The 12,405-nt window shown below is 35.9% G+C and overlaps 1 pseudogene; it reads right to left on the bottom strand.

The window, feature by feature from the left end:
• Positions 1 to 12,162, bottom strand: part of LOC129894881 (protein HYPER-SENSITIVITY-RELATED 4-like) — a 56,000-nt pseudogene extending 43,838 nt beyond the window's left edge.
• Between the last annotated feature and the right edge of the window lie 243 nt (positions 12,163 to 12,405).

The raw sequence follows: 12,405 nt of genomic DNA, 5'->3' as shown, positions 1-12,405 counted from the left end.
TCTAATCCAATCACATACAATCCGATCCAATCCAATCACATACAATTTGATTCAATCCAATCACATACAATTTGATCCAATCCAATCATATAAAATCCGATCCAATCCAGTCATATACAATCTTATCCAATCCAATCATATACAATCCGATTCAATCTAATCACATACCATCCAATCCAATCCAATCATATACAATCCGATCCAATTCAATCATATACAATTCGATCTAATCCAATCCTATACAATCCGATCCAATCCAATCATATACAATCCGATTCAATCCAATCACATACAATATAATTCAGTCTAATCACATACCATCCAATCCAATCATATACAATCTGATACAATTCAATCATATACAATTCGATCAAATCCAATCATATACAATTCGATCTAGTCCAATAATATACAATTTGAAATAATCCAATCATATACAATCCGATTCAATCTAATCACATACTATCCAATCCAATCTAATCATATACAATCCGATCTAATCCAATCATATACAATTCGATTCAATCCAATCACATACAATTTGATCCAATCCAATCATATACAATTCACTCAATTTAGGAGTTTCTCTAACCGACAACCATCACCTATGAGCCAGTGATGTATAACAAACCGACATTGTTGTCACATCCGTTCAATACTTTGCCAGGGTATGAATGAATCAACAAATCACGGATCCAACAATCAATCAAGTCCTATTATGTCAGGACAATGAAATATGGAAACATCCGACTTTAATGGTTTAATCATTCTCTACATTGGCTACGTAGTTATTGAGTTTGAGTTATTACTTACTCTTACTCAATTTGGTGCTCGATCCTCCTCCCAAGACTCAATATGCTCATATCTATCAAGTGAGTAAACTACTCAAAATACTTATTTAGTCTCTTTTGAACTTAGTTCAAATCAACTCATTTAGTCTCATTGGACTCTTTTCAAAACTCAATCAATTTGCTCTTATTGGACTCTTTTCAAAACTCAATCAATCTGGTCTCATTGGGCCTTCTTTCAAAACTCAATCAATGCAATATATATTAAATGCATTTGAAATATAATTTTAACCCCTCAACTCATTCTCAAAATAGACGTTTTAATGTAAAAGTGTTCAATTCATTTATACTCAAAATACTCATGCTCAAAATAATAATTAAGAGACTTCTCAAACTTAACTCATACTTAAACTCTTTATAAATCAAAGATGAAAATAATCATTCTTTAACCTCAAAATAGTGCATAAATAATTTATGCAAAAACTTTCACAAATCAATTTTAAAACTCCTTTTCAAACAATCATTGATACTCAAAATCCTCATAAGACTCCAATCAAATTGAATTATGCAAATTATATCATGTAGTCACATTAGACTCCAATCCACTCCATCTCAAAACATCATCATCAACATTACCTCTTCATCAATTATTTTACCTTTTTAAAAAAATAAACATCATCATCAAATATCTTGCTCTAAAATCCTCATTTAACTCTATGTTCAATTTCATCAAACTCATTAAAATATGCATCATCTCACTTTGAAAAGCAATACTTTATTTATACATGGAAACCATCAATCTCAACCTCAAGACAAATTATGACAAAAATGTAATCTCATCTTGGATTCATATGAATGCATACATGAATGTATACCTCAAATACTCAACTCAAAGACATCATCAATACATATGAATTTATATACAAAAACTCGATAGAAATTTTAGATAACTCAAGAAATCAATTCATGGAACCTCAAAACTCAACTCAACTCGAATCAATAAAGATGTAGGGCATGAGGACGAACTCAGTCCAACATGTTGTGAAGGACATCATTAAGAGAGATATTTCAAAAAAATAAAAAATATAAACTCTGGTTCAAGGAAACAATAAAAACAAAGTTTTATGGAGAAATAGTATTTTGAAAGTAAATAATTAGGGAGAGAATAAAGCTACAACCATCACAGAAGAATTGAGGAATATCAAGATTGAAGACCTAATTTTATCTTAGCAAGTAAACTAAAATACTTGAAAGATAAACTCAAAGAGTAGAGCAGAACAAGTCAGGGGAACCTGAGACTACATAAACATAACATTCTTAATCAACTGGCTGCCCTGGAGAGGATACAAGACCAAGGGAAACTCACATATGATGAATCCTATTTAAGAGCAATTCTCACGGTTGAATTTGAAAAAAATACAAAAAGGTAGGAAGAAGCTTGGAGACAAAGATCCAAAGCCTTGTGGTTAAAAGAAGGGGACAAGAACACTAAGTTCTCTCATAGGATTGCGAACAGCCACAGGAGACAACAACATTGATAAGATTTCTATTAATGGAGTGTGCACAGAAGAACCAGCAATAAACAGAAAAGAATCTTAAACTTTTATCAAAGTTTTTACTCTGAGACAGAGAGATGGAGACCTCAGTTCATTACTAGAAATGGCAAGATGATCAGTGAAAATGACAGTAACATACTACAGAGTCAGTTCAGTAAGAATGAAATAAAGGATTATGTTATGGCATGTGCTAGGGATAAAGCTCCTGGCCCTGATGGGTATACTCCACAAGGAGCCAAACGGGCATATGGCCTTGCCTTGCCATTTGCCCTCTTTTTCCGTGTGACTAGGAATGCTTAGTGACAACCTCTTTACCCTCAAATTCAAACATGTGGGCATAAAATGCTATCTTGCTTTATCGATACTGCTTCCCATTCTTGTGAATATCATCTCTTACCGCTCTTATGGATCAATCGGTCAATTGTAGGAAACTTTTCAGAGTGATCTTTCTCAATTTCGGAATGGAAAGGCTTGGTTGAAGGAAAAATTTGGTGTAATTCGCCATTTTTTAAGAAAATAACGGAACACAAACCCACGAACCTAATAGTTGGATCCATGAGGAGACAGGAAAAAGCCATTCATTCCTGTCATTGAGCCCGAATTGAGGATTGAGATCTTACAGATGCTGTTGAGAATCGTTATTAACCAATCATGTATCAGACGGACCATCCCTTGAAGTAAGTAAAGGGCACAAAGATCCTTTAATAGGGACTCCCAAGCCATCGATCACACATCCTAACATAGCCTTTCCCGTAGGAACATCCACAATAGATCCAGTGCGCTTGACCATTTACCCACAACGGAGGAGCCGCCCCTACCGAGCAAGCGGCCACTGGTCATAACGCACTCTTCGTAAAACAAATTCACTTTAAAGTCACACTATGACATTCTATTTTACATGTTGGGATGTAGTTAGAAAAGATGTAGTTGCAGCTATCCAAAACTTCCATGATCATGGCTTTCTGAAAGAAGTTTTAATGCTACCTCCATAGCACTGATTCCAAAAATGATAGGGGCTAAGGAGTTGAAGGATTTCAGACTTATTAGTTTAATAAGGAGCATATATAAGATCATTTCAAAGTTTTGTCTGAAAGACTCAAGAAAGTGGTCTATAATCTAGTGGATACTCAAGAAATGACTTTTATAAAAGAAAGGCAGATTATGGATGTAGTCCTGATTGCAAATAAATGTGTAGAGGAGAGAAAGATCATTAAGGTGCCAGGCATTTTATGCGAACTGGATATTAAAAAATCCTATGACCACCCACACTAGGGATTTCTCTAGAAGTCTCTGGAAAACATGGGTTTTGGAGAAAAATGGTTAAAGTGGATTAAATTTTGCACTACAACTGTGAAATTCTCCATTTTGTTAAATGGCTCCCGCTCTGGTTTTTTCTCATCGGAGAGAGGGATGTGACAAAGAGATCCTTTATCTCCTTTCCTCTTTATCCTGGCAATGGAGGGCCTAAATTATATGCTCATAATAGCTCGAACAATAGGATGGATAAGAGGATTCAATGCTAACATGAATGAAAGATAGGGTTTGGCCATATCACACATTCACATTTACAATATGATGATGACGCATTGATATTTTGTGATGCAAATAGCTCTCAACTAAGATATCTGAGAGTAATCCTGATTCTATTTGAAGCCATTTCAGGCCTACACATCAACTGGGAAAGAGCCTCATTTACCCTGTCGCTGAGGTGCCTAAGATAAACCTGTTAGCAAATATCCTAGAGGGAAAGGTAGGGGAGCTTCCCACAACATACCTTGGCATGCCTTTGGGTGACGAGCAGGTCAAAAGGTATTTGGAACAACATTTTAGAGAAGTGTAAGAAGAAGTTGGTGAATCGAAAAAGTCAATATTTGTCCTTAGGAGGAAGAGTCACACTCATCAATAGTGAGCTAGATGCTCTACCTACATATATGATGTATTTTTCCCTATGCTTGCAAATGTGATTGACAGACTGGATGCAATTAGGAGGAATTTTTTGTGTCAAGGAAATTGTGATCCTAATAATCATAAATTTCATCTAGTTAAGTGGGAACAAGTTATTCTTAGCAAAAAAAGAGGTTTGGGGATTAGAAATCTAAAAATCCAAAATAACTTACTTATGAAGTGGCTGTGGAGATTTGCCTCACAGGAACAAGCTCTTTGTACGGAAACAATAAAGTCTAGGTTTGGAATGGAGAATTTGTGGATCACTAGTTTCCCTACAACCTTATGGGTCCGGATTATGGAGATCCAATGCATAATCAAGGTAGGGAATGGTGGAAGGACACTGTTTTGGGAAGACAAATGGTGGATTTGTGCCTTTGAGAAATAGGTTCCCTATTTTGTTCAGTCTGAGCCTTCAAAAAGAAGCTACAATCAGAGAAATAAGAGATAATCAAGGGTGGGATCTCAAATTTAGAAGATATCTAAATGATTGGGAGGTCAATATAGTAGCTGAGCTGCTCAACATTCTTGAGCAGTGCAAAGATCCAAGTACAAATGAGGACAATCTTTTTGGTATCCAGATGAGCAAAGTAGATATTCAGTTGGCTCAGCTTGTAGTAGCTCACAAAGACCAGGTACTCATATAGGTGGATGGCCTTGAAAGATGATTTGTAAAGTCAAGATACCATCCAAGGTAGCATTTTTCACTTGGCTGCTAGCTAAAAGGGTTGCACTCACTCAACACAACCTCATGAAAAGAGGTTTTTAAATCTATTCTAGGTGTTGGTTTTGTGAATGCAAGGTTCAGACAATAAACTGTTAGTAAACTGTATTGAAAAAAATATTAAAATAGTAACAACAACTAAAAGTAATAAAAATAGAATCTGGAAATTTAATGCAAGAACAATATCGAGCCCACTGACTGCACAGTGTGTCCTTAAGGAAATTATTTCCCTCAAAGTACCCGAGGTTTTGCAATCTTTCCTCACAAGATAGAACGATTTACTCACCAAAGTAGAGGTACTGCAAATCTTTGATGACTTCGAACCACTTGATGGTTGTATTTCACACGAGTTTTAGGAAGTGCAGAAAGAAGAAGAAGATGGTATATGTTCAGAATTTCGTATGGAACATTCTGAGGATTAACAAATATATATATATAGACTGTTTACACCTTTTAAGAAAAGGCACCTGTTGGGAAAAGGTTTGCCTGTTGAGGAAAGGTTTGCAACTTTTTGGATAAGGTTGCAACCTTTCAAAAATCCGTTGGAAAAAACGGAGGGAAATTTTAAATTAATCCGGGAAAGAAAAGGGTCGCGGGTCAGGATTTTTTCCACTTAATTAAATAAATAAATAAATAATATTAATTAATTAAAAATTTAAAGAAAATTTGGTCCAAAAAGATTATCAATCAATCATATCAATTGACCAAATCCAAATCCAAATCCAAATCCAAAGCCGAAGCCGAGCCGAGCCGAGCGAGCGATGACGACGACGACGCGAGGGGAGACCCTCTTCTTGACCCTTTAGCAACATGAAGGAGTGCTTCTACTTTTAAGTAGGAGACTTTTCATTTCCACCACCTATGTGGGACCAAAGCTTATTTAATAAAGCAAGAGAGAACATATCATTTTCTCTCCACTTCTTTTTCCCTCAATTTTCTATTCAACCTATCAATTAAACCCAAGAATCCCCCACATGAATGGGGAATGTCTACAAGATAAAGGAATGCACGGATAAGTGTGTGATATACAAGCGAAGATTAATTGCATCTAGATAAGTAGGTTTCCCTTTGAACTTTCCATAGTGAACTTATATAGGATATACTCGATCAATCGGTAGATGCGATATCTTTGAACCGTCGAGCTTTGTTGTATAACTAGACAACATAAGTCACACAATCAATCATCAACCATCTATGGTTCTCACAGTTGTGTTCATTTCAGCCATGAACACCGCCTGGTTTCGTGAATGCATAAAGAATGGGCCTTTATCGTCATTCCCCTTGAAGCGGCTTATACTTCACATTCACATAGGTAATTTCTAAACGTGTAGTCCTATAGACACACTATCTAGTCATTTTTAGTCAGATTTAGATAATCATTAAAAAACCTTTAAAGCTTTATTAACTCATTAAAAAGCCTTAAGGTTTTATCCTTTGTTTCTGAATATTGTCATCATCACGAGAATGGGTTGAGTTATTTGAAAATGTTGAACCGTCGATCATAACTTTGTTTGATTCTTTGAACCTAGTTCTTGGGATCTCCAGTCTACTAGGTAGAGTTACCGCCATGTTGACTTGTCCTAGGCCTTAACCCCATTCCCCTCGATGATCTTTCAACAGCTTCTCTAGATAAGCCTTTTGTTAGTGGATCCGATACATTATCTCTTGACTTTACGTAGTCAATAGTGATAACACCACTAGAGATTAGTTGTCTAACAGTATTGTGTCGCCGTCGAATGTGACGCGATTTTCCATTATACATAACATTTCCTGCCCTCCCTATTGCCGCTTGGCTATCACAATGTATACATATGGGTGCCAAAGGTTTGGGCCAAAATGGAATATCTTCCAAAAAATTTCGAAGCCATTCAACTTCTTCACCAGCCTTGTCTAAAGCTATAAATTCAGACTCCATTGTAGAGCGGGCGATGCATGTCTGTTTTGATGATTTCCAAGACACTTCTCCTCCACCAACGGTGAAAACATATCCACTTGTGGATTTAACTTCAGATGATCCGGTGATCCAGTTTGCATCATTATATCCCTCAATTACTGTGGGATATTTATTATAATGCAAAGCATAGTTTTGGGTGTGTTTCAAATACCCCAAGACTCGTTTCATTGTCATTCAATGAGTTTGATTAGGATTATTCGTGAATCGACTCAACTTGATAATAGGACATGCTATATCTGGTCGTGTACAATTCATAATATACATCAAACTTCCCAAAACTCGTGCATAGTCTAATTGTGAGTCACTTTTACCTTCATTCTTTTAAAGTGCAAAACTTACATCAATTGGAGTTTTTGCAACATTGAAATTTAAATATTTAAACTTATCAAGTATATTTTCAATATAATGTGACTGTGATAATGCTAGACCTTGTGGAGTTTTATGGATCCAAATTCCTAAGATTAAGTCAGCAACTTCTAAGTCTTTCATGTCAAATTTGCTGCCAAGCATACGCTTCGTAGCATTTACATTGGCAATGTCTTTACTCATTATCAACATGTCATCAACATATAAACAAACAATGACTTCATGATTTGGAGTATTTTTAATGTAAACACATTTGTCACAATCATTAATCTTAAATCAATTTGCCAACATTATTTGGTCAAATTTTGCATGCCATTGTTTAGGTGCTTGTTTAAGTCCATAAAGTGACTTAACAAGTTTGCACACTTTCCTTTCTTTACCTGGAACTACGAAACCCTCAGGTTGTTCCATGTAAATTTCTTCCTCCAATTCTCCATTTAAGAAAGCCGTCTTAACATCCATTTGATAAATTTCAAGACCATATACAGCTGCAAGTGCTACTAACACCCGAATAGATGTTATTCTTGTTACCGGCGAGTATGTGTCAAAGTAATCAAGACCTTCTTTTTGTCTATAACCTTTGACCACAAGTCTTGCCTTATATTTATCAATAGTGTCATCAGCTTTCATTTTCCTTTTAAATATCCATTTTGATCCTAAAGGTTTATTTCCAAGAGGAAGATCAACCAATTCTCATGTATGGTTATTCAAAATTGATTGAATCTCACTATTGATTGCCTCTTTCCAAAATGCTGAATCAGAAGAAGACATTGCATCTTTAAATGTTTGAGGCTCATTTTCAAGCAAGAATGTCACAAAATCTGGTCCAAAGGAAGTAGATATCTTTTGACATTTGCTACGCCTTGGATCCTCTTCGGTTGGTTTACTTTCCTTTTGAACTTCTCTTGGTCGTTTAGATCTTTCACTTGAGGATTCACTTTTAGTTTTATACGGATAAATATTTTCAAAAAATTCAGCATTATCTGATTCAATTACCGTATTAACATTAATTTCAGGATTGTCCGATTTGTGAACCAAAAATCTACAAGCTTTGCTATTTGTAGCATAGCCAATAAAAACACAATCCACGGTCTTTGGTCCAATTTTTACCCTTTTGGGCAAAGGAACTTGGACCTTTGCTAAACACCCCCACACTTTGAAATATTTCAAGTTAGGTTTTCTTCCTTTCCATAGTTCATATGGAATAGTTTGTGTTTTACTATGGGGTACTCTGTTGAGTATTCGATTAGCTGTAAGGATAGCTTCCCCCCACAAGTTCTGCGGTAAACCGGAACTTATTAATAAAACATTCATCATTTCTTTTAATGTTCGGTTTTTCCTTTCCGCAATTCCATTTGATTGTGGTGTGTAGGGGGCAGTAGTTTGATGAATAATTCCATATTCTAAACATATCTTTTCAAAAGGAGATTCGCATTCTCCTCCCCTATCACTTCTAATCATTTTTATTCAATTGATTTTCCACTTCGTTCTTGTATTGCTTAAATGCATCAATTGATTCATCCTTACTATTAAGCAAATATACATAACAATATCGAGTGCAATCATTAATAAAAGTTATAAAATACTTCTTTCCACCACGAGTTGGTGTAGACTTCATATCACAAATGTCTGTGTGAATCAATTCTAAGGGACTAGAATTCTTTTCAATAGATTTATAAGGATGCTTAGCATACTTAGATTCAACACATACTTGACATTTTGATTTATTGCAATCAAAGTTAGGCAATATATTTAAGTTAATCAGTTTTCGCAAGGTTTTATGATTGACATGCCCTAAACGTGAATGCCATAAATTATTTGACTCAAGTAAGTAAGAAGAAGCTTGAACTTTATTATCATCAACAACCATTACATTTAGTTTGAAAAGACCCTCAGTGAGGTAGCCTTTTCCTAGATACATTTCATTCTTACTGACAACTACTTTGTCTGAAACTAGAACACATTTGAATCCATTCTTGATAAGAAGGCCGGCAGACACCAAATTCTTTCGCATTTCTGGAACATGATACACTTTGTTCAGCGTCACCACCTTGCCGGATGTCATTTTCAGAAATACTCTTCCATATCCTTCAATCTTAGCAGTTGCAGAATTTCCCATATAGATCGTCGCATCAGGTGTTGCAGGGGAATAAGTAGAGAAGGCTTCTCGGACTGCACACACATGCGAAGTAGCTCCCGAATCAAGCCACCATTCTTTGGGATTACCTACTAGGTTGCATTCTGATAGCATTGCACACAGATCATCAATACCTTCTTTATTTTCCACCATATTGGCTTGTCCCTTTCTCTTGTCCTTTTTCGGAAGACGACAATCTGGAAAAGGTTTGCCTGTTGGGAAAAGGTTTGCCTGTTGAGGAAAGGTTTGCAACTTTTCGGACAAGGTTGCGGGTCGCGGGTCAGGATTTTTTCCACTTAATTAATTAAATAAATAAATAATATTAATTAATTAAAAATTTAAAGAAAATTTGGTAATCGTATCAATTGACCCAATCCGAAGCCGAAGCCGAAACCGAACCGAGCGAGCGACGACGACGACGGCGCGAGGGGAGACCCTCTTCTTGACCCTTTAGCAACATGAAGGAGTGCTTCTACTTTTAAGTAGGAGACTTTTCATTTCCACCACCTATGTGGGACCAAAGCTTATTTAATAAAGCAAGAGAGAACATATCATTTCCTCTCCACTTTTTTTTCCCTCAATTTCTCATTCAACCTATCAATTAAACTCAACATAAACCATTTCTTTCTACATTATAGAGAGACTGTGAAGTTGTGGCAGATTTTCATCAACTTGAGGGACATTAGCTGGACTATCCCAAGGAATATCAAAGAAGCTCTAGCATGCTGGAACAGAGACAGGAATTAGTCATGACACAGGGAGAGATGGAAGATTGTCCCAACATGCCTTTGGTGGAAATATGGATGCAAAGGAACCAAAGATGTTTTAAAAACAAGAGATGCTCTATGCAGAATCTGAAGTTGACTTTTCTGGTCCTTTTTTTTGGTGTAAACATGAATATCCTCAAAATGTAGAGGATATTCCTAGTATTTTAGATTAGTTACAACTTACAAAGGAGTTTTTCTTTCTTCCTCAACTTTTGGATGTAGGTATCTTTAGAATACTCTTGGTGTATTCTTTTGTTTATAATACAAGTTACCTTTATCAAAAAAAAAATTATCACCAAGGTAAATTAAATGTGGAGGCTTACTCGAGCTCTCATGATTAGGGAACAATCTTTCAAATCAAGATGTGAATTTTAAAGAAAGTGATTTCACTTTTCTAATGGTGGACTGTTAGAAAATGTCATATGTTTGAGCTGGAGACCATGACCCTATTTATAATTAGACTACCATAATCCTATTTATAATTACACATAGTTTGTTTGTTTCTTATTTAGCTGGTTTATCATTAAAGTAGAAGTTGTATCATCATATCTATACATAAAATACATACTTTATGATGTTTCTTATGCACATTTTACTTTAAGCATTAGGCTGACTGCCTGACTGCTTCTATTCTAGGTTGCTAGGACCCTCAAAAATATGGTCATACACATGTCAGATTCTTCTAAAATGCACAACTTTTGAACGATCCTACATACAATCGACTATCACTACAAAAACTGAAATTAACTAGGAATTTTATTGCTTCTTTATTGCTAAATAGCTCGTAGCTAACACAATTTCTTGATAATCTGTAGCGATGAATGTTGTTGTTTAGTTACAAATTTGTCCATCACTAATCCACAAATTCTTAGTAGTAAATATCTGGTAAGAGACCAATATGGGTTGTGGTGCAATGGTGGAACTGCTCCTTCCTTAACCAGAGGTCTCGGGTTCGAGCCCTGCGTATGAAATTTTTTTTGTTGGGAGCGCCACCCCCCGAATGGGACCTACAAAGCGCGATCCGAATTTAGTCGGGGCTCCGAACACCGAGTGGGAGACCAAAAAAAATAATCTTTTAAGAGTCCAAGCAACATAAATTTTTGTTTGGATCAAACCTTTCATGATAACAAAACCATAACATACAATTATGATTATATATATATGTGGTGGGGGGGGGGGGGGACATTACCCCATTACGTTCCAGGGCGATGTTGAAAGTTTTCTCCTTCTCAGTCTTACTGATTTTAAGTCGATGGATGTTAGGGGACAACTTGTTGCCCAAATAGATCGCAGCAGCTTCATAAATTTCGTTGTTGACGAGGCCATCAAATTCGTCAATCACCATCGTTAGCTAATTCGAGAACTTTGTGAACATGTTTTCGAGTCCAAAGAAGAGATATCCACAGAGTTCCAGGGGGATGTAGTCGTGGATTATCGTACGAACCAACATGGTTGTTGCAGTAACAGAACCTATTGTCGTTAAAACAGTCTTGGCCAGGGCCATTTTCGATTCTACTGATGAAGAGGACATGCTTCTCAAGGTTTTTTTTGGATAGTGGGTGTGTAACAACTAAATTTTTGTTCCTGAAAAAGTAATAATTAAGATGAGAAAAATAGCGACAAGTATTTAATATTTGATTTCAATATTATGCGGGGTTTGCAATCTTTATAAAATCTTAAATAGAAAGGCGTAACCGGTAATCCTCTAATTCTTTCCTCACGATTATCAACTCAAGGGCTTTGCTTGTTTTTGAATTGATGGATCATTTGTTGTTGAAATTTTAGTACGAATATGGTTCTAGGCTTTGATCACAAATGTAGAGAGGTATAAAAACTTATGGATCACCACCAGAGATGAAGAGACTTGCAGATCCCCAAGATGTATCTCTCCTCTTCTCGAATGATCTTTTGATTGCAGATTCCTTCTCTCCAATTCACTGAATGTCCCCCTTGAGAGGTATGTAACACCTCTATTTATAGTTGTAGAAGTTAAATAGTTTTAAGTGTAGATGAACTCTCTTGCTTTATTTTTTGATTAGCTCATGTGATAAGGTCACATTTATTTGGTCAAGACACGTAATTTGGGACATTTGGCCGTCTTTGATTGGTGTTTAATACGACTAAGAGTGCCACATCATTTGAATAAGTAACATCATCTTATTGGTCCTT

This window comes from Solanum dulcamara, chromosome 7, assembly GCF_947179165.1.
Source record: "Solanum dulcamara chromosome 7, daSolDulc1.2, whole genome shotgun sequence".
In the NCBI taxonomy this organism is placed as follows: Eukaryota; Viridiplantae; Streptophyta; class Magnoliopsida; order Solanales; family Solanaceae; genus Solanum; species Solanum dulcamara.
This window is presented reverse-complemented; position numbering and strand designations above follow the sequence as displayed.